Raw genomic sequence first — 25709 nt, 5'->3', positions numbered from 1 at the left:
CACAATTGAGTATGCCTTCTTAACTGTCTTCTCAGCCTATGGGATGGTGCAGGAAAATGGCACCAAGGTGTAGGTCAGCCACGATATTGATGAATATCAATATCAGAGGAGGTTTGAGCAGCCAAATATGTTTTTACTTCTTAAAAGTATTCAGAACAGAGATAGAGGTGTACAAAATGATAAGAGGCATAAATCAAGTGGACAGTCAGAGACTTTTTCCCAAGGCAACAATGGCTAACACGAGGGGACATAATTTTAAAGTGATTGGAGAAAGATATAAGGGGGATGTCAGGGGTAAGTTTTTTACACAAAGAGTGGTGGGTGCATGGAACGCACTGCCAGCAGAGGTTGTGGGGGCAGATACATTAGGGACATTTAAGAGACTCTTAGATAGACACATGAATGATAGAGAAATGGAGGGCTATGTGAGAGAGAAGGGTTGGATAGATCTTCGAGCAGGATAACATGTCGGCACAACATCGTGGGCCGAAGGGCCTGTACTGTGCTGTAATGTTCTATGTTGTAGAACTGACTCCAGCAGCATCTGTGGAGGGAAAAACTTGAGTTAATGTTTCAGATCAATAACCTTCAGAGATGAAAAGTTGGAGACAAGTTTCAAGCGAGGAGGGTAAGGATGAATAAAAGGGAAAGTCTGTAATATGATGGAAGGCAGGAAACTTTAAGCAATAGCGGGGATGTTGGTGGAAGGCAAAAAAACCACTAATACAACAAGGAAGAGGTGTCCATGTGACATTGTTCAACTCTGGAGTTCAGAAGCCTACAATGTACCCAGAAGACAGATCAGATGCTGTACCTCAGGCTACTGAACTTCAGTGGAACTGTTAGGAAGCTGTGAACAGAGTGGTCATAGTAGGAATGCGATGGAGAATTAAAGTGACAAGCTCCCAGACCTCAGGATCGTCTTTGCATACTTAATGGAGGAATTCATAGAGCTTCCTCTTTGTAAAGGAGGCCAAACTGTGAAGATTGAATAAAATATACCAAATTAAGAGAAATACAATGAAATCGCTGTTTTATATGCCTATAGGGTTTGGGGCCCTTGTTGACTGAAAGAGGAGGTAAAAGGGAAGATGTTACACTGATAAGTGGTGCAGAGTTCCGTTGGAATAATGAAAGGAGTTCTAAGATGGAGGTGATGGAGAGTGGGGGAAGAACATATCTGTGGTTGGAAGAGACAGTCAGTTGAAGAAAAACCCTAACGAGAAGCACTGATAGGAAGTGTGGCACTCTAAGAGTGTAACTAGATGCAGAAGCTGGCAAAACAGCACCTCAAGCTTGTTCTGCAATTTAATCAGATTTTGGATCCGCCGGTACTTTGGATACTTGACTACTCTGTCACCAAATCTGCTATTTGTAACTGTAGTCCCAGGAACTGTTCTCACAAACCTTTGCTGGACCCTCTCCAATGCCTTCACTTTGTTAGGAGATGTGGTGACCGGAATTGAACACAATGTTTCAGTTGAGGTCAGACCTGTATATTTAAAGGTTCAACAACACTTCCCTGCTTTTGTACTCTGTGCCTTTGTTGATTGTGCCTAGAATTCTATATGCCTTATAAACTATTTTCTCAACCTGCCCTTCAACCTACCTCTTGAGCCTGATCCACCACTTAATAAGATCATAACATATCTGATTGCAACCGCAACTGTACGTTCCCATCTTCTCGTGAGAACTTTTCACCTCTTTGCTTATCAAGTATCTGTCTACCTCTGCCATAGAAATGTTCAAAGACTCTTCTTCACCACCCTTTGGGGAAGAGACTTCCAAAGCCCTCTGAGAAAAAAAATTCTGTCTTGAACTGGTGACCATTTATTTTTAAATAGTGACCCTTAGTTCTAGATTCTCCCACCAGAGAAACATCTTCCCCATCAAGACATTATAGAATTCAATAAAGTGGAGAGTTTTCCATCACACTGCTGACTTATGTCTTGTCAATGGTGGAAATGCTTTGGAATGTCAGGAGGTAATTGAAGGATACCCCACTTCTGATGTGTTATTTATAAACCGGGTCTACTGAAGGTTATAGTCAGCAGTGACCCCCAGATTGTTGATGGTGGGAAACTTGACAATGGTGATGCAATTACTTTGCAAGGGTAATGATTAGATTCTCTCTTGTTGAATAAGGTCATTGCGTGGTACTTTTGTGCTGCAAATGTTACTTCCCACTTATCTGCCCATTGTTGAATGTTGTCTAGGTCTTGCTGCATACAGTTTCATTTCTTGAGGAGGAAGATTGTGCAAACAACAGTGATTATCCCTGCTTCTGGCCTATGATGGAAGGAAGATCTTGGGGAGGCACTATTACTAATTAACCCATTCCCATTACAGAAAACCCATGTTTTTTTTGGTTATTGAAATTGGTTTTGTGATGGTTGAACCAAGGAGACTGCCCTTCTGCAGTGATCTCCTGGGTCTGGAATGAATGCCGTCCAGTGTGAGGTATGACTCCAGTCATGGGAATGTTCTCTCTGTGACACCATTGACTTCAGTTTTACCAGTGCTGCTTGAGGCTACACTCAGCCAAATGCTGCCTTGATATCAAGGACTGTCACTCTTGCCTCACCTCTAGAATTCAGTTGTTTGGACGAAAGCCAGGATGACTTCTCATGCCAAGTGGTCCTGGAGAATCTCAAACCAGACATTGATGAGCAGATTATTAGAGAGTAAATTGTGGCATGCAGCACTGTTGACCTCGCTCTGCCAATGATTGAAGTAGACTGATTGGGCAATAATTAGCCAGACTGGATCTGTCCTACTTTTTATGGACAGAACATACCTGGGCAATCTTCCACATTGTTGGGTGTATGCCAGTGTTATAAATATACTGGAACAGCTTGGCCAGGGGGGTGAGTATTTCTGGAGTGCAGATCTTCAGAACGAGAGCTAGGGTGTCACCACTACTCTTAGCCATCTCTCAATATCTCCTGAAGTGAATCCAGTGGTGGTGGGGATCTCAGGACGAAGCGGGGATGGGTCATCCACTCGGAACTACTGGCTGAACGTAGTTGTGATGCTTCAACTTTGTCTGGGCCCTGCCATCGTTGAAGCTGAGCCCTCTCATCCAATAAGCTAGCCACCACCACTCATGACTAGAATGGCTTTGGATTTGATCTGTTGGTTGTGGAATGGCTGAGCCTCATCTATTGCTTGCTGTTTTTGCTATTGAGCATGCATTTGTTGCACCATTTAAAATAGACTATTCCTTACTTGATTCTATAATTTATTCTTCCGGATGCCAAATTCACCAAACTTGCCCTCCAAACTACTTTTGTCGATTTGATTTGCTGGGTGGTGGTGGAGGAGGGGCTTTACCAAGTGGGATGTTAATGCAAAGCACTGGAAACATTGTGACGTGTAGAAAATGCCAAGGAGGTGGAAGCCTCTCATGCCCTTGGCACACTGCAGCAATGTACCTGGTACAATAATGGGGTTATGGGACTGGCATTTGGGCCCAGTTCATAGTGCAGTGATGGGATTGTGTGTTCCAGTGTTTACTTTGGTAACAGGCTAGGGACGCTGGACATAATGTGAAAGGCAAATCATGTTTGATAAATTAGCTCGAATTCTTTGAGGGTGTGACAGGGAGAGTTAGTGGAGGGGAACCTCTGAAAGTAATGTATTTAGATTTCCAAAAGACATTTGACAAGGCACCACATAAAAGGCTGATGCATAAATTAAGAACCCAAGGCTTTGGAGGAAGTGCGGCAAAATGGATTGAAAACTGACTGTCACACAGAAAACAGAGAGTTGGAATAAATGGGTCCTTTTCAGGCTGGAGGGATGTGGGATATGAGTGAAATGTGCAGGGACTAGATCTTGGCCCTTGATTGTTTACCATTTACATTAATGACCTGGTTAAGGGATCAAAATATAAGGTTTCCAATTTTGCCAGTGATAGAAAAATAGGAGGAAGGGCATGTTGTGATGAGGACGTTGTGATTCCGCAACAGGATGTAGATAGATTGAGGGATTGGGTGAAAATGGAGTTTAAAGTGGGGAAATGTGCACTGTAGTAAGGGGAAGCAAAAGGCAGATAGTTATCTCGATGGAGAGAGATATTCAGAGGGTGTTCTAGTGCATGAATCACAAAAAGTTAACAGGCAGGTCCAATAATTAATTAAGAAGGGAAACGGCAAATAGGGACACTTTGTTATAGTTGTACAAAGTGTTGGGGAGGCCAGACGTGGAATACTGTGCACAGTCTTTATAGCCTTACCTAAGAACAGATACAGTAGCATTGGAGGCATTCCAAAAGTGATTCACCAGGCTAATTCCTGGGATGAAGGGGTTTGGGTCTGTATTCCTTGGAGTCTAGAAGAATGAGTTGACCTTATTCAAACATATAAGATCCTATAAGGGGGCTTGACAGGGTACATCTTGAGATGTTTTCACTAGTGAGAAAGTCACAAACAAGGGGACATAACTGCAAAATAATGGGCCGGTCATTTAAAACTGAGGTGCTTTGAAATTTCTTCTCTCAGCAGGTGGTGAATGTCTGGAATTCTCTGACCCTGAGGATCGTGGAGGGCAGATCATTAGATATACTTACGATACAATAACTGGAACAGACGAGGAGTTGAGGCCAGCGTAGGTCAGCTCTGGTGTATGAGGGGAGGAGTTGGGGAAGTGTGTGTGATCAGAGGAACTGTGGGGAGAGTGTGAGGAGAGGTTGGGGTGAGGGCAAAGGGGTTGGGTGGGCATGTGTCAATGATGAAGGAGGTGAATTGAGAGTGGGTGTGAGGCAGGTGAGTGAGGTTTGGGAGGATGGAGATAAGGGCTATTTGACTTTTCAGGGTGGGTTGCTACTGACGTGTGGCTGGTGGAGATAGAGGGAGTGAATGAGAACGACTAAGTCTGACCCCACAACACATTCTCAGCCCTTTAGGAAAACATAATGAAAATATTCACGGTTTCTATTTGGTGTTACACTGCTTCAGTTCTAAATAGGTTTCAAGGTGAACAAAGTTGATATTCCATTTGCACATGGGAGAGGACTGACCACTGCTGGGAATCTGTCCAGTGTGTAGAAGCACCACTGACCACTGTTAGCAAACTGTCTAGAGTCTGGAAGTAGCAATTGATAATTGGTTTATTATTATCATTTGTACCGAGATACAGTGAAAAGCTTTTGTTTGCGTGCCATCCATACAGACCATTCCATACATAAGTACGTCGAGGTGGTACAAAAAAAAAGCACGGTAGTGTAGCGGTTAGCGCAATGCTATTACAGCGCCAGCGATCGGGGTTCGATTCCCGTCGCTGTCTGTAAGGAGGTTGTACGTTCTCCCGTGTCTGCGTGGGTTTCCTCCAGGTGCTCCGGTTTCCTCCCACATTGCAAAGACGTACGGGTAGGTTAATTTGGGTTTAAAATGGGTAGTGCGGACTCATTGGGCCGGAAGGGCCTGTTACCACGCTGTAAATAAAATCTAAAAATCTAAAAAAAATCTAAAATCTAAATTACAGAGAAGGTGCAGTGCAAATAGACAAACTTACAACTGTGGGTAAATAATCCCAAGTATGGTGTTTATGGAATGCACATTGACCACTGTGGGTTAAATGTCCAGAATCCAGAGTCAGCACCGACCACTGCTGGGAATGAATCCAGTGTGGAAAGAGCACTAATCACTGTGGGCAAACTGTTGAGATTGTGGAATCAGCACTGAGCAATGGGGGTGAACTGTCCAACATCCACAGTCAGCATTGAGCATAGAACCGTAGAACAATACAGCACAATACAAGCCCTTCGGGCCACCATGTTGTGCCGACCTTCAAACTGCTCCTAAGACTATCTAACTCCTTCCTCCCACATATCCCTCTATTTTAAATTCCTCCATATGCTTATCTAACAATCTCTTGAACTTGACCAATGTATCAGCCTCCACCACCACCCCAGGCAGCGCATTCCATGCACCAACCACTCTCTGGGTGAAAAACCTCCTTCTGGCGTCTCCCTTGAACTTCCCACCCATTACCTTAAAGCCATGCCCTCTTATATTGAGCATTGGTGGCCTGGGAAGAGGCGCTGGCTGTCCACTCTATCTATTCCTCTTAATATTTTATATACCTCTATCATGTCTCCCCTCATCCTCCTTCTCTCTAATGAGTAAAGCCCTAGCTCCTTTAGCCTCTCCTCATAATCCATATTCTCTAATCCAGGCAGCATCCTGGTAAATCTCCTCTGCACCATCTCCAACACCTCCACATCCTTCCTATAATGAGGCGACCAGAACTGGACATGGTACTCTCAGTGTGGTCTAACCAGAATTTTGTAAAGCTGCATCATTACTTCGTGGCTCTTAAACTTGATCCCATGATTTATGAAAGCTAACATCCCATAAGCTTTCTTAACTACCCTATCCACCTGTGTGGCAACTTTCAGTGATCTGTGGATATGAACCCCCAGATCCCCCTGATCCTCTACAGTGCCCAGAATCCTGCCATTTACCTTGTATTCCGCCTTGGAGTTTGTCCTTCCAAAGTGTACCACTTCACACTTATTCGGATTGAACTCCATCTGCCACTTGTCAGCCCAGCTCTGCATCCTATCAATATCCTTCTGTAAGCTTCGACGGCCCTCCACCCTATCCACAACACCACCAACCTTTGTGTCACCTGCAAACTTGCTAGCCCACCCTTCCACCCCCTCATCTAAGTCATTAATAAATATCACAAAAAGAGGTCCCAGAACCGATCCTTGTGGGACACCACTAGTCACAGACCTCCAATCCGAATGCACTCCCTCCACCACAACCCTCTGCTTTCTACAGGCAAGCCAATTCTGAATCCACACGGCCAAGCCTCCCTGGATCCCTTAGCCTCTGACCTTCTGAAGAAGCCTACAATGCGGAACCTTGTCGTAGAAGCCGTATGGCCCCTTAATGGCATACAAGGCATACAAAGAATCATTCAATGTTTTATTTTTTTTTTAAATTACAATTGCTTTTGAAAAAAATCACAATATTTCAGGCCAAAAGATAAAAATTTCACAACTTCATAAAAACTTCCAACTTACGTAGTTACATCACACACTGAGTAGTTTACTGCAAACTGTTTATGCTAGTAAAGGTGAACAAGTGAGATATAAATTGTAATACTTAACATTATAGCAAACATGTTTTATATACTTTTAAGGAAACAGATACTGCAGGTAATCTGTCCAGAGTCCAAATTCAGCACTGTCCACAGTGGGCAGTCTGTCCAGAGTCAAGATTCAGCACTACCTGTTGCAGATGAACTGTCCAGAGCCTTGAGTTAGCACTGACCACTGCAGGTGAGTTCAAATTCTCCACTGACCATTGCTCATGAACTGTCCAGAGGGTGGAATCAGCACTAACCACTACAGGCAAAATGTCTGAATGTAGTGAAGCAGTAATTGTCTTGCACTTCTTACAACCTAGTGTACTGCACTCAGTGTTCACAATGTGGTCTCCTTGATGTTGGAGAAACCAAATGGAAGATCATTTTGCACAGGAGTGAGCCTGAGCTACCAGTTGCCTGTCACCTTAATACCCATCCCACTCCCACTCTGACCTGTCTGTGGCCTCCAGCACTGTTTAAATAAGGCCCAATGCAAGGTTGGGGAACACTTCATCTTCTGCCTGAGCACGTTATAGCCTGTCAGAATCAATATTGGATCCTCTAACTTGGAATTGGAATTGGTTTATTATTTCACATGTACCGAGATACAGTGGAAAAACTTGTATACTGTTCATACAGATCAATTCATTACACAGTACATTGAGATAGTACAAGGTAAAACAATAACGATGTAGAATAAAGTGTCACAGCTGCAGAGAAAGTGCAGTGCAGGTAGACAATAAGGTGCAAGGTCATAACAAGGTAGATTGTGAGGTCAAGAGTCCATCTTATCATACTAAGGAACCATTCAATAGTCTTATAACAGCGGGATAGAAGCTGTCTTGAGCCTGGTGGTACATGCTTTCAGGCTTTTGTATCTTCTGCCTGATGGGAGAGGGGAGAAGAGAGAAGGTCCAGGGTGGGTGGGGGCTTTGATTATCCTGGCTGCTTTACCGAGGCAGAGAGAAGTGTAGACAGAGTCCATGGATGGGAGGCTGTTTTCCATGATGTACTGGGCTGTGTCCACAACTCTGCGGTTTCTTGCAGTCACGGGCAGAGCAGTTGCCACATCAAGCCATGATGCATCCAGATAGGATGCTTTCTGTGGTGCTTTGATAAAAATTGGTAAGGGTTGACAGAGACATGCCAAATTTCTTCAGCCTCCTGAGAAAGTAGAGGTGCTGGTGAGCTTTCTTGGCCATGGCGTCTATGTGGTTAGACCAGGACAGGCTATTGGTGATGTTCACTCCCAGGAACTTGAAGCTCTCAACCCTCTTGACCTCAGAACCATTGATGTAAACAGGAGAATATGCACCACCCCCTTTCCTGACGTCAATGACCAGCTCTTTTGTTTTGCTGACATTGAGTGAAATGTTATTGTCATGATACCATGTCACTAAGCTCTCTATCTCCTTCCTGTACTCCGACTCATTATTATTTGACATACAGCCCACTATGGTGGTATCATCTGCAAACTTGTAGATGGAGTTAGAGCAGGATCTGGCCATGCAGTCGTGCGTGTATAGGGAGTAGAGTAGAGGGCTGAGGACACAGCCTTGTGGGGGGCATCAGTATTGAGAATAATCGTGGCGGAGGTGTTGCCGCCTATCCTCATTGATTGCCATCTGTTGGTCAGGAAGTCAAGGATCCAGTTGCAAAGGGAGATGTTGTGTCCCAGGTCTCGGAGTTTGGTGATGAGTTTGCTTGGAATTATAGTATTGAAGGCAGAGCTGTAGTTAATAAACAACAGTCTAACATAGGTGTCTTTACTGTCCAGATGCTCCAGAGATGAGTGTAGGGCCAGGGAGATGGCGTCCGCCACGGACCTGTTTCGGCGGTGGGCGAATTGCAGTTAACTTCAGAAAGCTTGCTCTCTCTTTCTGTTTGTATCAGAATTGGCCATTTTTGCCTTCCATCTCTTTTTGCCTTTTTCTTTCATTTGTACATTTATGTGTATTTGCATGTCCCAGTAGGCTAGACTGTACACTGTTACACAGACTACAACGTTAGCAATACATTACACAAGCAAAGCAGCTTAACTGCCCCTTAACTGCATTAGTTCATCCTATCACCACATTTGTTCCACTATCCCCTTCTTTGCTACTTAGACTAATATTTCCCTCCTCGGTTCAGACCTGAAACGTCGTTTCTCTTTCCACAGATGCTGCCTGAGTTTTACCAGCATTTTCTATTTTTATTTAAGATAAAGAATGTGTTTAATTTCTCTGCCAGCTCCTTATTCTCCCTCATTAATTTTTCCTTTTTACATATCTATGGAAGCCCTCGCAGTCTCTTTGTTTCTCACCTGACCACCTTCCCATTTCATTGCCATGGTCCTTCCTCATGAACTTTGAATTTTCCCTGGTCCTCCAGTTCACTGATATTTTTTGGCAACATTATTTCAGCTAAAACCATCTCTAGTTTCTCTCGATAACCCCACATCTGGACTGCATTACCTGTTGTTGGTGTTTTGTTGTAAAGAGGTACATAAAATTAGTACTGACCTTCAAGGAAGGAGCAAGCTTCCATTGGACTTGTATAAAATGCTAAGTAGTTCAGTAGCTAGGAAGTGTGAGATGGTCTACATCACTACTCACTCTGGTGCCTGGTGGTGGAAAGCAATCTTGCAAGGTTGGGGGAGTTGTTGACATGAGTGCTGAGATAATGCAGAAAACAATGAATAAGCTGAAAAGTGAGGAATGGATTTGGACGTCTAGACTTCTGAAAGAGCTGACCGGTAAATCTCCATGGCTTTATCCACCACACTGAAGATCAAGGTTTGCTGTTAGCTGATAGAGTGACTTTGAGGCTTTGGGAAAGGGAATGTTTCAGCGGGTGGAATCATTGAAGATCTCCATCCAAGTCTGAAGTGACAATTCTAAGGCTAATTGGACTGGGGCTCTTCCCTCTCAAAGAGAAGGCTAAGTGGTGATGCAATAGAGATCCTTGAGATTATGAAGGGCCTTAACTGAGTTGATGTAGAGAAGGTATTTCCACTTGCAAGTGAACATAAGGAGCAGGAGTAGGACTCTTGGCCCCTGGAGCCTGCTTCATCATAAATCAAGTTCCTGGCTTCTCCAGCCTTGGCCTCCACACCACATCCCTGCTCTCTCCCGGTACCCTCGACCTATGTAGTTTAAAAATCTACCAGTTCAATGATTCTACTTCCACAGCTCTCTGAGCTAGAGAAAGTAATCTTCCTCCTCTCCACTTGAAATGGGCAGCCCCTTATCCTAGGCTGTCAAAAAAAAAGGGAGGAGATTGCAGTTGCTCTGGCCGGCATTTGTCAGTCCTCCCTGGCTACGGGAGTGGTATCTGAGGATTAGGACCTGCTAACGTTGTATGATTGTTTAAAAGGGGAGAAAGGGATAAGCTAAGTAATTATAGGCCAGTTAGTCAGTGGTGGGCAAATTATTAGAATCCATACCAAGAGCCAGTATGAACCTTAATTTGAAAAGGCACAGTTTAATCCAAGACAGCATAGATTTGTGAAGGGAAGATCATGTCTAACAATTGAATATCTGGAGGAAGTAACTAGCAGGGTTGATGAGGGTAATGCATTTGATATACATGGATTTTAGATATACATAGACATTTGACAAAGTCCCACATGGCAGATTGGTCAAAATAGTAAAAGGCAGAGTGGCAAATTGGATCCATAATTAACTCAGTGGTAGAAAGCAAAGGATAATGCTTGACAGAACAGAAACAGGCCCTGAGGCCAACCATGTTCATGCCAACAATCATGCCCATCTCTACTCATCCCATTTTCCAGCACTTGGCTTGTAGCCTTGTATGTCTCGCAATTCAAGTGCTTGCCTACATACTTGTTGAACGTTGTGAGAGTACCTGCCTCCACCACCTCTCAGACCACGCGTTCCAGATTCCAGCCACCCTCTGCCTCAAAAATCTTCCTCAGACTCCCTCTAAACCTCCTAACCCTTAAACTCTAAACCTATTCCCCCTGGTTTTAAACGCCTCTACTCTGGGGAAAAGTTTCTTACTACCTACCATACATATGCCTGTCATAGTTTTGTGCGTGGAGGTTTGCGCAGAACTCAGTCCCCTGCTTTTTGTAACATATTTAGAACTAAGCTAGGCAGGTTAGGACTTTACTCCTTGGAATGGTAGTGCAGTGGTTAGCGTAACACTATTACAGCGCCAGCGACCCTGGTTCAATTCTGGCCGCTGTCTGTAAGGAGTTTGTACGTTCTCCCCGTGTCTGCGTGGGTTTCCTCCCACGTTCTAAAGACGTACAGGTTAGGAGCTTTGGGCATGCTATGTTGGCGCCGGAAGTGTGGTGACACTTGCGGGCTGCCCCCAGCACATTCTCAGTAATGCAAAAAGATGCATCTCACTGTGTGTTTTGATGTACATGTGACTAATAAATAACAATCTCATCTATCTTATGAGGAGACTGAGAGATGAACTTACAGAGGTGTATAATATCATGAGGGGCATAGATAGGGTGAACATACACCATCCTTTTCCCGGGAAAGGGAATCAAAGACTGCAGGGCATAGGTTTGGGGTGAGAGGGGAAAGATTTGAGGGGGTCCAAGGGACAACTTCTTCACACAGAGGGTGGAGGGTATATGGAACGAGCTGCCAGAGAAAATGGTTGTGGCAGGTATAATTATAACATTTAAGAGACATTTGGACAGGTACATGGATAGGAAAGGTTTAGAGGGATGTGGGCCAAACGCGGGCAGATGGGACTAGCTCAGGTATGCACCTTGGTCAGCGTGAACAAGTTGGGCCGAAGGGCCTGTTTCCGTGCTGTATTACTCTCTGACTACTCTGTGACTAAATGTAGGGAGCATGATTGTGAAGTTTGCAGATGATACAAAATTTGTCAGTGTGGTTCACCTTGATGGAAGCTTTATACTGCAGGAAACTACTATTGCTCTATTGGGCAGAAAAGTGTCAAATGGAATTCAATCCAGAGCAATGTGAGGTAATGCAATTGTGGAGGTACAAACAGGGCAAGGGAATATATAAAATAAATGTAAAGATACTGAGTGGTGTAGATTAATGGAGGTACCTTAGTGAATATATCCACAGATGCTTTAAGGTAGCAGGACTGGTCAATGAGGTATTTAAAAATGCACGTGGGAAGTGCTTTTCTTTATTAATTGAGGCATGGAAAATAAGAGCAGGGAGGTTATACTGGAACCGTGCACCACTAGCTTGAGTACTGTGTTACTGTCAACCTATTACAAGAAAAATGATTACATTGGACAGAGATTATGCAGGTAATGCTGCAGATGCCGGGAATACTCAGCGGATCAGACAGCATCTTTAAGGAGAGAAACAGAATTATATTTCCAGTTGATGACCTTCCATCAGATAGTTAGGGTTAGGGTTGCGGTGGAGGGGGGGGGGGGGTGTGGGTGGGTTGTTTCTTCGAAACAGAGGACGTGGGGGAACAAAAGCTGAAAACACAGCAAGTAAGACAGCGTCTGTGGAGAGAGAAACAAAGTTAACGTTTCAGTCAACAGTCCTTCATTGGACTTGGGGAGACTTAAACAAGGAGTATAAAATTATATGGAGCTTAGATAAGACTAATTTCCCTCAGCAGAGTGATTGCAGCCAGGGGAAGAGACTTAAAGAAGGATTAGCAGGGAAATTAGGAAATACTTTCTCACCCAGAGGGTGGGTGAATCTGGAGTTCTCTGCCTGCAAGGATTGTAGAGACAGGACCGCCATCATATTTTCAAAGTACTAGACTGTGTACTTGAAGAGCGGTGACCTGCAGGGTTACAGGGCCATGGGTGGAATGTGAGATTCGGTTGGGGTCATCTTCAGCTGGCACTGATGGGGCCTCCTTCTGCATCGCAAATGTTCTGTGATTGGAGAAATTACAAAAGTGTTTGAAACTTTTTAACATTGTTTGATCATTTCTAATCTTGTGGCTCTTGTTGAGAACAGTATTTGCCCTTCTGTCGCCGTGATCCATCATTGTTCAGCAAGGAGTGGGATTGGTGGCCAAGGCCAAACAAACTGTACCAGAGGCCTAATATTGAGTTATCTGCAATTTCAGCAGAATTGCAGCTTAGGTAGGGCCTTTCCCGCAGCTCTGATGTGTTGAACGCTTCATCATAAACCGTCCATAGCCTGAGAGGAGCAAATGAACTGGTAGCATCACAGGTATGTTGAAGGTGACCAGGTATGGGAGTTTTAACGTATGGGATTTGTGAATGTTGTTGGTGCTGAGGGCATCCAGCACTGTGAGCTCCATTCTGCTTCATATTCTGAGGGGACAATTATCTGGCACAGGTAAATAACACCATTGGTTACCTGTGATAGTAATGTGCGGTTGCTGTTTCAAAGGTATCATAGGATGGAAAGCGGGGGGGGGGGGGGAAGGAAAGGATAATGATGCTCTGTAAAGGAGCAAAGCCTTGAAGAGAATCATCATCAAATGTTGGCTGGGCCATTCAAGGACAGAATCAGCCAACACTTTTTCAGAAAGGGAAGTGGAAATCTGGATATAGCTGCTGCAAAAGAATGGATGGTGGGGGTCTGTGATATCTTATATGACTAAAATCTTTGTGGTGTTTCGGATTTGCAACAAAAGTGAGTAAATAGTGTTGAGATGCAGATCTGTCCTGGTCAAGTAAATACAGGAGCAGCCCCGATGGGTTGAATGTCCTCCTCCTGCTTGTAGGGTTCATTCAGTCAAGGAATGGCTGGGGGCTGTCTTCAGCTTGGCATGGCGCCAGAAGCTTCTCCCACCTCTTTTCTGCAGCATTATGTGCTCGTTCTGCCTGTTTCCCCGTTGGCAAAATTGTGCAGATGCTGCAGGGATTTGAGAGGTGGGGGATGGGCAAGAGGCTGACAATACAATTTGCGATGAGCTTGGAGCAGAGAGAACCAATTCCATGACCCTAAACCATCTGTTCTGCCTTCTCAAGCTATATTTTTTGTCTTCTCTGAGTGAATCGTGTCTGAACTCCAGCCAGACTGTGTTCAGGGTTTCAGCTGCAGTCAATTAGTCCACATCTATCCTCCCCCACCCACTGCCTGCAAACACAACCATTAACACTTTGATGCCTGAACAACTTCCAGCTGGTTTGTTGCAACAGCCACGTTGGACACCTTCCAAATGGGACCAAGGATGAAGGATTACAGTTACATGGAGAAGCTGGGCTTGTTCTTGAAGTAAAAGTGATTTAGCAGTTATTTCCTACAGATACAAAGGCATGGATGGTTTTAATAGAGAAAATGAGGAAAAACCTGTTGGAATGGTTGGTAGCCAGAGAATTTTAAATTTATTACAATCAACATAAGAACCAAAGAGACAAAGCTGTTACGATCTGCATTGCATTACCTGAAAGGATGGTGGCAATGGACTCGGGATTAACTCTCCAAAGGAAAGCGATAAATGGTTAAACAGTGAAAAAAGATTATCAGCACAGGCGTAAATGGCAAAGCCTCCTATTTACACCTCTGTTCAGAGACAACCTTCCGTTGACACTGAAATACAGAGCTGAGTGTCTCATCGGATCGTCCGGCAGGATCTCGTCAGGCCCTGTTGGGTTTTGTCACTCATCAGTCCAAGATTGCTTCAGGGTGCAGTTATATGTTATGGTCTGGACATTACAGGTAATTAGTGCAGCGCTCAGACCCCTGTTTCCAACACAGTGGCAGGGTAGTCACAGAGTCATGCAGTATGGAAACAGGTCAGTTGCTCCACTGTGTCTGCACTGAGAAGTGGGACCAATCTGTATTCATCCCATCCTCCAGCATTTGACCCATAGCATTCTACAGCTAGTTAACTCAACTGCAGATCTGGACAATTAAGTGCTGTCGGTGACTCTGTTTCCATCAAAGTCAAAGTTGAGTTTATGCGCAAGTACATGTATACACAGATGCAGTGAAAAACTTACTTGCAGCAGCATCACAGGCACATAGCATCAGATACGCAGCATTCACAAGAAAATCATAAATTATACACAATTTTTACAAGAAAAAACACATTTAGAACAAAAAAAGCATTTGTTTTTAGAGCAAAGTGGTCATGGTGTTGCTGAACTGTAGTGATTAGGGTTGAAGGGAAGTAGTTGTTCTTGAACCTGGTAGTGTGGGACTTCAGGCTTCTGTATCTCCTGCCCGATGGTAGCTGCGTCACCCTCTCAGGCAGTGTATGACAGGTACTCACCACCCTGGGTGAAAACTGTCCCTCTCACATCTCCTCTAAATCTTACACTAAATCTGTGTCCTCTAATTTTTGTCTCCCCCTGATATGAGGAAAAGTTCGCTGCAGTCTACCCTATCTATACCACTTATAATTTTATTTATGTCAGTCATGTCCCTTCTTAACCTCCTGTGCTCCAGGGAAAACAGAACTAGCCTCTCCATTCTCTCCTCATAATGTTAACACTCCATCCCAGAAAACATCCTGGTGAATCTCCTTTACACCCTCTCCAGCGCCTATAGTGCGGTGACCAGAACTGCACACAGGACTCCAGCTTGAGGTCTGACCGATTTTGATGCATAATCTCTCTCATGTATTCCAGCTGTGAAGGCCGGTATCCCATATGCCTTCATAACCACGTTATCGACCTGTGCTGCCACCTCCAAGGAAAGGGAGCTATAAGAGGAATAGGGTTACAGCAGCTGGATAGGCAAGGTTTAAAGGGATATGGGTCGAACACTGGTAAATGGGAATAGCTTAGATGGGAATCTTGGCTGGCATGAACCAGTTGGGCCGAATGGCCTCTTTCTGTGCTGTATGACTATGAGCAGGGGATTTCAATTACCCCAATATTAATTGGGATCATCTTACTGTGAAAGAATTAGGATGGGTGGAATTTATAAAGTACATTTAGGAGAGCTTTTAGTGCCCATTTGTGTAGACAGTCTGACTTGGGATAGAGCAGGAAGTGGACCCAGGAAAGTGGATGAAGTGTCAGTGGTGGGGCACTCTGGGGGATAGTGACCATGGAGACTGACAGAGTTATGGTCACTATCCTCCAGAGTGCCCCACCACTGACAAGTAGGTTATTGGAAAGGGATAAGGATGGTCCGGAAATTAAGTGTCTGGATTAGGGGAAGATGAATTTCAGCACCATTACATGGGACCTCACAAGCATAGACTGGGAGCTGCTACTTGCAGGTAAATCTGCACTTGAGAAGTGGACTCTCTTAAAAATGAAATGGTGAGAGTTCAGGGCCAGCATGTTCCAGTAAGAGTGAAAGGTAAGGCCGGCAAGTCCAGGGAACCCTGAAGGTCAAGGGATATCGAGGGTTTGGTAAAGAAAAGAAAGAAGCATATGGTAGATATAAAGCACTGAAAATGGGGTGACCTCGGGTGTTATCTGTGTGGAGTTTGCGCATTCTCCCTGTGATTGCATGGACTTCCTCCGGGTGCTCCAGTTTCCCCTCATATCCCAAAGGTGTCCTGGTTGGTAGGTTAATTGGCCACTGTTAACTGTCCCGAGTGTGTAAGTGAGGGGTAGAATCTGGGGCGAGTTGATGGGAATGTGGGGAGAATAAAATGGGACTAGTGTAACGAGTGCTTGGTGGTCCGGGCAAACTCAGTGGGCTGTTTCTGTGCTGCACGACGCTGTGATTCTGTGATCATGACACAGGATAAGTCAGGTGAAGGCTTGGCAGAAGATATGGTATAGGAGGAGGGGGCTTCAGGTTTCTGAATCACTGGGACCATTGTTGGGAAAGGTGGGAGCTGTGCAAGCTGGATTGGTCGCATCTGAACTAGAATAGATCCCATGTCCTTGTGGGGAGGGGGTTAAGGCTGTTGGGGAGGGTTTAAACAAAAGAGGCGCGGAGTACAATAGGATCTGTGGAACAGCCAGTTATAAAAAGAAGAGTAAGTCAGTCTTCTTAAGTACAGGAGGAATGCAAGGCTGGTCAGTATCTCTTATAAAGCAAGGACTCTGACTGGTAATGAGTGTTCTTTGGCACGTAGGAATATGATATTGAAAATCAAAAAACTGCAGGTGCTGAAAATCTGAAATAAAGTGTTAGACATTTGTAGGGGATCTAAGGAAGAATGTTTGCACCCAGAGAGTTGGAAACAGGGTCAGCTTCCATCACTATGCATTGGTAACAGCAGCACAGCAGATCCCCAATGCTGTCTGTGTGGAATTTGCATGTTCTCCCTGTGACTATACGAGTTTTCCCCCAGGTGGTCCAGTTTCCTCTCACATCCCAACGACGTGCAGGTTGGTAGGGTAATTGCTAGCTATAAATTGCCCCTGGTGTGTCGGTGAGTGGTAGAATCTGGGGGGAGTTGATAGAATGTGAGGAGAATAACATAGGATCAGTGCAGAATTAGTGGTCAGTATAGACTCAGTGGGCTGAAGGGCCTGTTTCCCTGCTGTATGACTCTTCAAGTGTTTGAAATCTGGAAAGCACTGCCTGAGACAGTGGTGAAGACAGACATTCTCACTGCATTTAAAGAAGTATTTAGATGAGCACTTGAACCACCAAAGCATAGAAGGCTAGGGGCAGATTGTGGAAAATGCGATTAGAATGGAAGGTACTATGGCCAGCATTGGCACAGTGAGCTGAGGGCCATTTTCCATTCTCCATGCATTTCCAGCAGCTTGCTTTTTGCTGTAGATTCCAGCATCTGCAGTCTCTTGTGTGGCCATTTTCCATGCTGTGTATAACTTTATGACTCTATGTAAAGCGGAAGATAAGTAGCGGCAGGCACTAAAGCTGATATTTCATAATTCTCAACAAAGATAAATTCCATTCGGGAATAAAGGCTCTGCAAGAAGGGAGCCGTCTGTGGTTAACTGAGGAAGTTGAGGCTGGTTTCAAAATAGAGGCATACATTGACGGGAAGACTAGTGGTGGGCAAGAGGATTGGGAAATGTTTAGAAACCAACAAAGGATGATTAAAATAAAGAAAAAATGGATTATCAGAGGAAGCTAGCAAGAAACCAGGTACCTTTATCCAATAAGGGCAGCAGGGATAAGCCAGGTCAGTGAGTCTAATATCAGGTAGGGAAGTTATTAGAACAAAATTCTGAGGAATAGGGTTAATCCACACTAGGAAAGGCAGGGGTTGATCAGGGATAGTGGCAAGGCTTTAGTGAGAGATCCTGTCTGACTAATGTGATGGAGTTTTTTGAAGAAGTAACAATATTTAGTGATGATGGTAGTGCAGTTGATGTTGTCTAAGTAAGGCCTCTAAGATGGACTAAGGCAGGCCTCTGACAAGGTCCCACATGGAAGCTGGTTAAAAAGATCAGAGCCCACGGAATTTGAGGCAAGTTGGCAAATTGGATCAAATGTTGGCTTGATAATATGAGGCGGAGGGTGATGCTGGAGGGTTGTTATTGTGATTGGAAGCCTATGACCAGTGGTGTGTCACAGGGATCAGTGCTGGGACCCTTAGAAAGTCATACAGCACAAAAACAGGCCCTTCGGCCCACCATGTCCATGCTGACCATCAAGCACCTATCTACACCAATCCCATTTTGCAGCACTTGCTCTGTAGCTCTCTATTTTAGATAACACCAGGGAACTGGGCACAGTTCTAGCCTAAATATTGCAAGCAGGATACCAAAGCATTGAAGTACATGGAAAAAAAAGATTTACATGATATGAGAACTGAGAGCTTATTATAGTTATGAAAGACTAGACACTCTGGGAAACACTCTAGAAGGGGAGAGACCAAATGGATAACATTAAAATTATGGAAGAGTTTGATGGGGCAGCTTTGATTTTGATATGAATGTAGGAGGTATGTAGCAGATGACATGAAACTTGGTGGTGGTGTTGGTAGTGAGCAGCTGACTGATTGAGAATGATATTGATTAGCTGGTAAATTGGGCAGAGCAATGACAGGTGGAAATTAATCCTGACAAGTCCAAGGTGGTACATTTTGGAAGGCCTAATAAGGGTAGGACATACACAATGAATGGTAAGGACCTAGGGAGTTTTGAGGAACAGAGAGACCTTGTGCACAAGTTCATAGATCGCTAAAGGTGGCAGCACAGATAGACGTGGTAAAGAAGGTGCACGGGATGCTTGTCTTCATTAGCTGGGGCCTAGAATCTAAGAGCATAGAGATCATGGTACAACATTGGTTAGGCCACAGCTGAAATATTGTGCTCAGTTCCAGTCACTGTACTATAGAAAGGTCATGATTGCACTGGAGGGAGTGCAGAGGAGATTCACCAGGATCTTGCCTGGATTGAACTGTTTCAGTTATAAGAAGAGACTGGATAGGCTGGGTTTGTTTTCCTTGGAGCAGGGGAGTCTGAGGGAGGGGGTGCTGAGAACGGTATGTAAAGTTATCAGGGGCATGGATAGGGTAGGTAGTAAGAAACTTTCCCCAGTTACATAGATGTCTGCAATGAGAGGGCATGGGTTTCAGTTTAGGTCTAAGAGGGTTAGAGGCAGTTTGAGGAAGAATTTTTTCACCCAGTCTAGGACACACTGCCTGAGAAAGTGATGGAGACCAGTACTCTCATAACATTTATAAAAATATGTGGACAAGCACTTGAATCACCAAGGCATAGAGAGCTGCCAGGTGCTGGTAAATCAGATTGTTGTTGTGAAACAGATTCGGGGTCTCAGAGGCAAGGACCCTGAACACAGTCTTAGAGATAAATGATTTATTTACAAAAGACAAACGAGGGAAAAGGGTAATGGGAACAACACACACACACGCGCACTGTTTATAGCAAGCATGGGAAAATCGCAACGGGGTAGAATACACACACACACACACACACACACACACACACACCGAACTAGGTACAGACAATCAAGGAAAAACAATATGATACCCGCCACCCCTTGAGTCAGTGCAGGCACAGCTCTATGCTACTAGGGACACTAACTAGAACGCTCCCAACCCTTTTAACAGTGCACACCTTACCAACAATTTCTACAGCACCGATCCACAGCCTGGAATGAAGCAGGGTGAATCCCTCAGAGAAGTCAAAAGAGGCCAAGCCAAGCATATGTGGCACTCTTTATAGTGCTGGAGTCCAGCCCAGGTGATTTACAAAGGCCCAAGGCCAAGTACAGAGGTGCTTAAAGGGACCAATGGTCAGGTATGTGCTGATGGGTGGGGTGGAGCCAAACCTTGATTGGCAGTGGTGCGTCATTTGACCTGGTAATGGGCAGTGCTGTCACGTGACAGCCACGACCCTCCACAATACAATTGTGTATACAAGTACTTGATGGTTGGCAGGGACATGGGATGAAGGGCCTGTTTCTGTGCTGTGTGGCTCAATGACTCTAAACATATAAACGACAGTGAGAACTTCTAAAACTTAAAAAGGGAAGCACTAAGGTATATTGCTGGTCCCTTGGAGGATGAGACTGGGAATCAATAATGGGAACTAAGGAAACGGCAGAGGCATTGAATAAATGTTTAACGTCAGGTTATAAAAAAACATTAAAAGCATTGCAATAATAGTAGAAAGTCAAGGGGCAAAAGTCAGGGAGAATTTAAAATGTCCACTATTACAAGGGAAAAGTATGAAGCAAAATTATGGGCTAAAGGCCAACAAATTCCCCAAAAAAGTCAGAATAAATGGATCATATTAAAGACTTAGTTGAAGGGACCGACTATATTACAGCCAGATTTGCTGATGACATTTCTGTGGGAATTTCTGAGGATTTCGCAAGAATCTGCAAAGTGATAGAGGTAGATTAAATCGACTGGCAACAGTTTGATAGATGGAGTATAATTTGGGAAAGTGTGAAGATAACCACTTTGGCAGAAACAACAGAACGTGAAAATATTGTTAAATGGGGAGAGGCAACAGTACGCTGCAGTCCAGAGGGATCAGGGAGACCTAGTCCATGAAACACAGAAACTTAGCATGCATATACATTGGTTAGGCCACAGCTGTAATATTGTGTGCAGTTCTGGTCACCACACTATAGGAAGGTCGTGGCTGCACTGGAGAGGGTGCAGAGGAGATTCACCAGGATGTTGCCCGAATTGAACCTGGAAAGGCAAATGGAACGTTGGCTTTTTTGTGGCATAGGGGATGGAGTTCCAAAATAAGGAAATGTTGCTACAACTGTCCAAGTTAGATTACTGCAAATAGTTTGATTTTTTTTTAAGTTGGAATATACCTGTATTGGATCAGGTGCAAAGGAGGTTCACTGGGTTATTGAAAATCAAAACAAAAATACCTGCTGATGCTGGAAATCTGAAATAAAAACAGAAGATAATGGCAAAACTCAGCAGATCAGAGAGCAGTGGTGGAAAGCAAAACAGTTAATGTCTCAGGTCTGGGTTAGGGTGTCAGTTTGTGGGCAGCGGGGCGATTGTCTGTTCTCATCACCTGAGACCATTAGTCTCATTGCTGACTGCCACTTTGTCCAGCTCACATTTTCATTCCCTTTGTCCAATTCCACGTGCCTTTAGGCACCCATACTGGGGTTATACTGGAGATTTCAGGAGAAATATCAGTTTGTTTAAACTGAGAAAGAGAGAAACAAGCAGTCGAGGGAGCAGTGAAAGTGGGGCAGGGCAATGGGGGGAGCAAAGGTCATGTCTGTAATAAGGTGAAATAATGGAGCTGTTAAAGGGCAGTTAAGATTCTTTGTCTGTGGAATGTGTTGCTAATGTTGAATATTCTGGGTAATGCTATAGAGTCTGGTTTATTGCAAGCAATAAGCAAGCTGCTGGAAGAACTCAGCAGGTTGAGCAGCATCTATGGGGGGAAAGGAATTGTTGATGTTTTGTGTCACCTCAGGCTCCTGTTTCACCACTCCCCCCTCCTCTTATACTGGCTATCTCCCCTCTTCACCCTGTCTGCAGTCTCTTGTGTCTCCTGGCCCATTGGACATGTCCAGCAGGTCAGACTCTACAAATGAGAGACGAAGGTAAACGTGATGGCAGGGGAGCTGTAGCCAGTTCTGAAACAAACAGAAAGAAAGAGCGAGTTTAAAGTTAGAAAATTTCAATATTGAGCCCTGCAGGCTTCAACGTGCCCAGACGGAAGATGAGGTTTCTTCCTCAAGCTTGCATAGGGCCTCATTGTAACAGTGCAGGAGACCACAAACAGAGAGATCAGAGTGGGAGTGGATTGGGGAATTAAGTAGCGGGCAACTGTAAACTCAGGGTCACCCCGACAGGCTGAATACTGGTGCTCTGCAAACAATCACCCAATCTGAGTTTGGTTTGTTCAGTGTAGAGGAGGCCAGATTGTTTCAGTCCCTGGGCAGTGGGAAGTGAAGAGATGAAAGGATAGGTGTTGTACCTCCCTATGCCTTATGATGGGGAGTAATTGGTGGGTGGTGGAGTGGAAAAGCAGACCAGGCAGGCATCAAGAGAATGATCGCTGAAATGCTGAAAGGGGAGAGGGGTGTGTGTCCGGTGGCGGGATCTTGTCGGACCTGGCGGAAATTGCAAAGGAAGGTCCATTGAATGCAGAGGCTGGTGGGGTGGAAGGTGAGGGAGCTCTGTTCTTGCTCTGGTCGGGAGGAGAAGGGGTGAGAACAGAGGTGCGGGAACTAGATGAGATGCAGTCAAGGGCTCCGAGTACCTCAGGGGGATAGCTACAATCAAGGAAGAAGTAAGACGCTTCAGAGCCATCTGTGAGGAATGTCTCATCAGAGCAAATGTGATGGATGAACCAGCAGAATGGAATGGAGTCCTTACAGGAGGCAGGGTGGGAGGAAGTATAATCAAGGTCGCGGTGGAAGTCTGTGGGCTTGTAATAGATGTTGCTGGCTATCCTGTCCCCGAGACGGAGGAGGAGAGATCCAGAAAGGGAAGAGAAGAGTCAGAGATGGGCTAAGTGAAGGTGAGAGCAGAGTGCAAACTGGCTGCGGAAGTGATGAAATCTTCGAGCAACAAACAAGCTGTTGGAGGAACTCAGCAGGTCAGGCAGCAGCTGAGGGGGGAAAGGAATTGTCGACGTTTCAGGTCGAAACCCTGCATCAGGACTTGATGAAATCTTCAAGTTCTGCATGCATGCAGGAAGCAACACCAATGCAGTCGTCATTGTACCAGAAAAAGATTTGGGGGGAGTGGGCCCCAGGTAGGACTGAAACAAAGACTTCCATAGATCCCATGAAAAGACGGGCATAATTTGGGCCCATGTGAGTGCCCATAGGTGCACCTTTGACCTAGAGAAAGTGGAGTTGAAGGAAAAGTAGTTTTATATAAAGACAATTTCCACCAGGCAAATGAGTGTGTTGGTGAGGGGAGGAGGTTGGGGAAGAAGTGGAGGGCCCTCAGATCCTACTGATGTGGGATGGAGGTGTAGAGGAATTGTACGTCATGGTGACCAGGGAATTGGAAACTGTCAAAGTGACGGAGGTGTCTGAAGTGTCGTCGATGTAAGTGAGAAGGGTCTGGACCAGGGATGAAAGAATGAAGGCAAGGTAGAAAGAAATAAGTTTAGTGGGGCAGGAGCAGGCTGACCCAATGGGTCTGTGCTCGGACAGTCCTGCTTGTGGACCTTGGGCAGAAGGTAGAAGCAGTCTGTGCATGGCTGGGACACTCCAATGTTGGAAGCTGTGGAGGGAAGAATTCCTGAGCAAATGAGATCCTCGACTGTGTCAGAGACAATGCTGGGGTCGTGGTCCAGAGGGAGATAGGAGGTGACATTTGGCCTCTGTGAGGTAGCAGTCGGTTTGCCAGACTACAACAGCACACCCTTGTCGGCAGGTTTGATAATAATGTCAGGGTTGGTTCTCAGAGAGCGGAATGCTGCAAGCTCAGAGGGGAGTGCAAACATTAAGGTGATCAATGTCCTGTCAGCAGTTAGCAATGGATAGATTGAGAAAGTATGAGACCAGAGGGAAGGGGTCAATGGACTGGAAACTCTGGAGGTGGAAAGAATGGTCCACAAACTGGGGTGAGGACTCCTGGCCAAAGGAATAGGCACGGAGGCAGCGGAAGAAGAGTTCAATGTCATGTCAGGCTCGAATTCACTAAGGTGGAGTTGTTGGGGAACGAAGCTGAGGCCTCTTTTGAGGACGGATCATTTGCGATCAGAAGAGGGAAGGTCAGAAGGATGGTGAAAACACAGCAGGGGGTTGAATGGAGCAAGGTGGGTTAGAAGAAAGGGCAGGGGGAGAAAGGTCAGGAGGCATTTGGAATTCAAGAGCTGTTGAAGTTTGCAATCTTTGATATCTGAAAGAAAAGAAAAAAACTTCTTTGCAGCCCCGAATGCGATGGAGTTGCAAAGACAGGTCTAGAACACACATTCACCAATGCATGGCATTAAGCATGGACCTCAGGATGCGATGAGAGCACTGCCTCAAGAAATACCAGATAGTTTAAACATACCTGTGATCCTGGGCGGATCCAAATTGGGAAGGGTGAAATTTGAGTGGAAATCCAATGGGATGAGTTAAAGTCGGAGACATTCGCTAAGGAAGGAGATGTGGCTGTGGAAGCAAGTTTTGATCAATGCCTTATCGAAGACTAGAAGGGAAAGGGAAACCACTGAGGATGAACAAGGCAAAAGGGACAGGCGGGAACCCCACCGGAGAGCAGAGGAGAACCTCCTCAGTGTTGGCATTCCTGGAAGAGAAGTGGCAGTGAATCCAACAGTACTTGAACATCAAGAATGCTGCAGGTGCTGGAAATCCGACATAACAAAAAAATGGTGGAGACAGTAGGTTGGGGAGTACATGTGGAAAGAGATATGGTTAACGTTTTGGGCCTGGGACACTTCATCAGAACTAAGAAAGGAAACAAGTTAGTCGAGGTAGCAGAGAAGGTGGGAGAGGGCAATGGGTGGAACAAAGGGAATCTCTCTGAAAGGATGAAATAATGTGGCAGTCAAAGGGCAGTTAAAATCAGATTAAGCACAACAGGCTGTTCCCGTGATGAAGGGTTGTCTTATGAATAAAAGGTGAGGCATATGGCATTGGAGTTCAGAAAATGAAGTGATCTCAATGAAATCCTGAAGGGGCTGGGCAGGATGGACACTGAGAGGAAGTTTCCCCTCGTGGGAACTGGGGGAGGTCATAGTTTCAGAATAAGGGGTCACCCATTTAAGACACACGTGAGGAGGGATTGTTTCTGCGGACATGAATCTTTGGAACTTTTCTACCCCAATGAAATGTGGATGGTGAATCATTGAATCTATTAAGGCCAAAAGGAACAGACATTTTGGTCTACACAGAGTCCAAGGTTGTGGGGAACAGGCAGGGAGAGCAACTGAGGCCACAATCAGGTCAGCAGATGTTACTAAGTGGCTGAACAGGCACGATGGGCCGTATAGCTTACTGCTTCTCCTATTCCTTCTGTTCTTGTGTTCATTTGGCATGCATTGTTGGTGTCTTCCACACAATCCTGCACCAAATGACTGTTTACGACCATTAATGCAGAATACTGCTACATAACTGTCAAGAGTGGTGAAGACTGTTGAAGTGCAATGAAGTGGATGGCAGACTTCGTTAAACTTGTGCATTGTGTTTACGTTGCATTAAATCTGAGACGGTCTAATTGTCTCGTGACTTTGTGACTCAGCAGCTGAAATGCCCAAAGCAGTCTGTGCATTTATGTTGAAGGAGACATTGGGGTTAACAGAGAGATTATTTATTTGCAAACTGGCCTAAAGTATTGCCTGCTGACTTCATCCCAATGTGTAAGCCAAGGTCTAGTCACTCTCCTCATACTTGTTCAGGATTCATTGTGTC

At 45.0% G+C, this 25709-nt stretch overlaps 1 protein-coding gene across 2 annotated transcripts in view; it reads left to right on the top strand.

The window, feature by feature from the left end:
• The window catches only part of LOC127582080 (discoidin domain-containing receptor 2-like), an 89131-nt gene that overhangs the window by 3516 nt on the left and 59906 nt on the right, over positions 1 to 25709 (top strand). The gene's annotated exons all lie outside the window — the stretch shown is intronic.

Source organism: Pristis pectinata, chromosome 23, assembly GCF_009764475.1.
Source record: "Pristis pectinata isolate sPriPec2 chromosome 23, sPriPec2.1.pri, whole genome shotgun sequence".
Taxonomy (NCBI): Eukaryota; Metazoa; Chordata; class Chondrichthyes; order Rhinopristiformes; family Pristidae; genus Pristis; species Pristis pectinata.
Note: the sequence above shows the minus strand (reverse complement) of the source record. Positions and strands in the feature narration are given on the sequence as shown.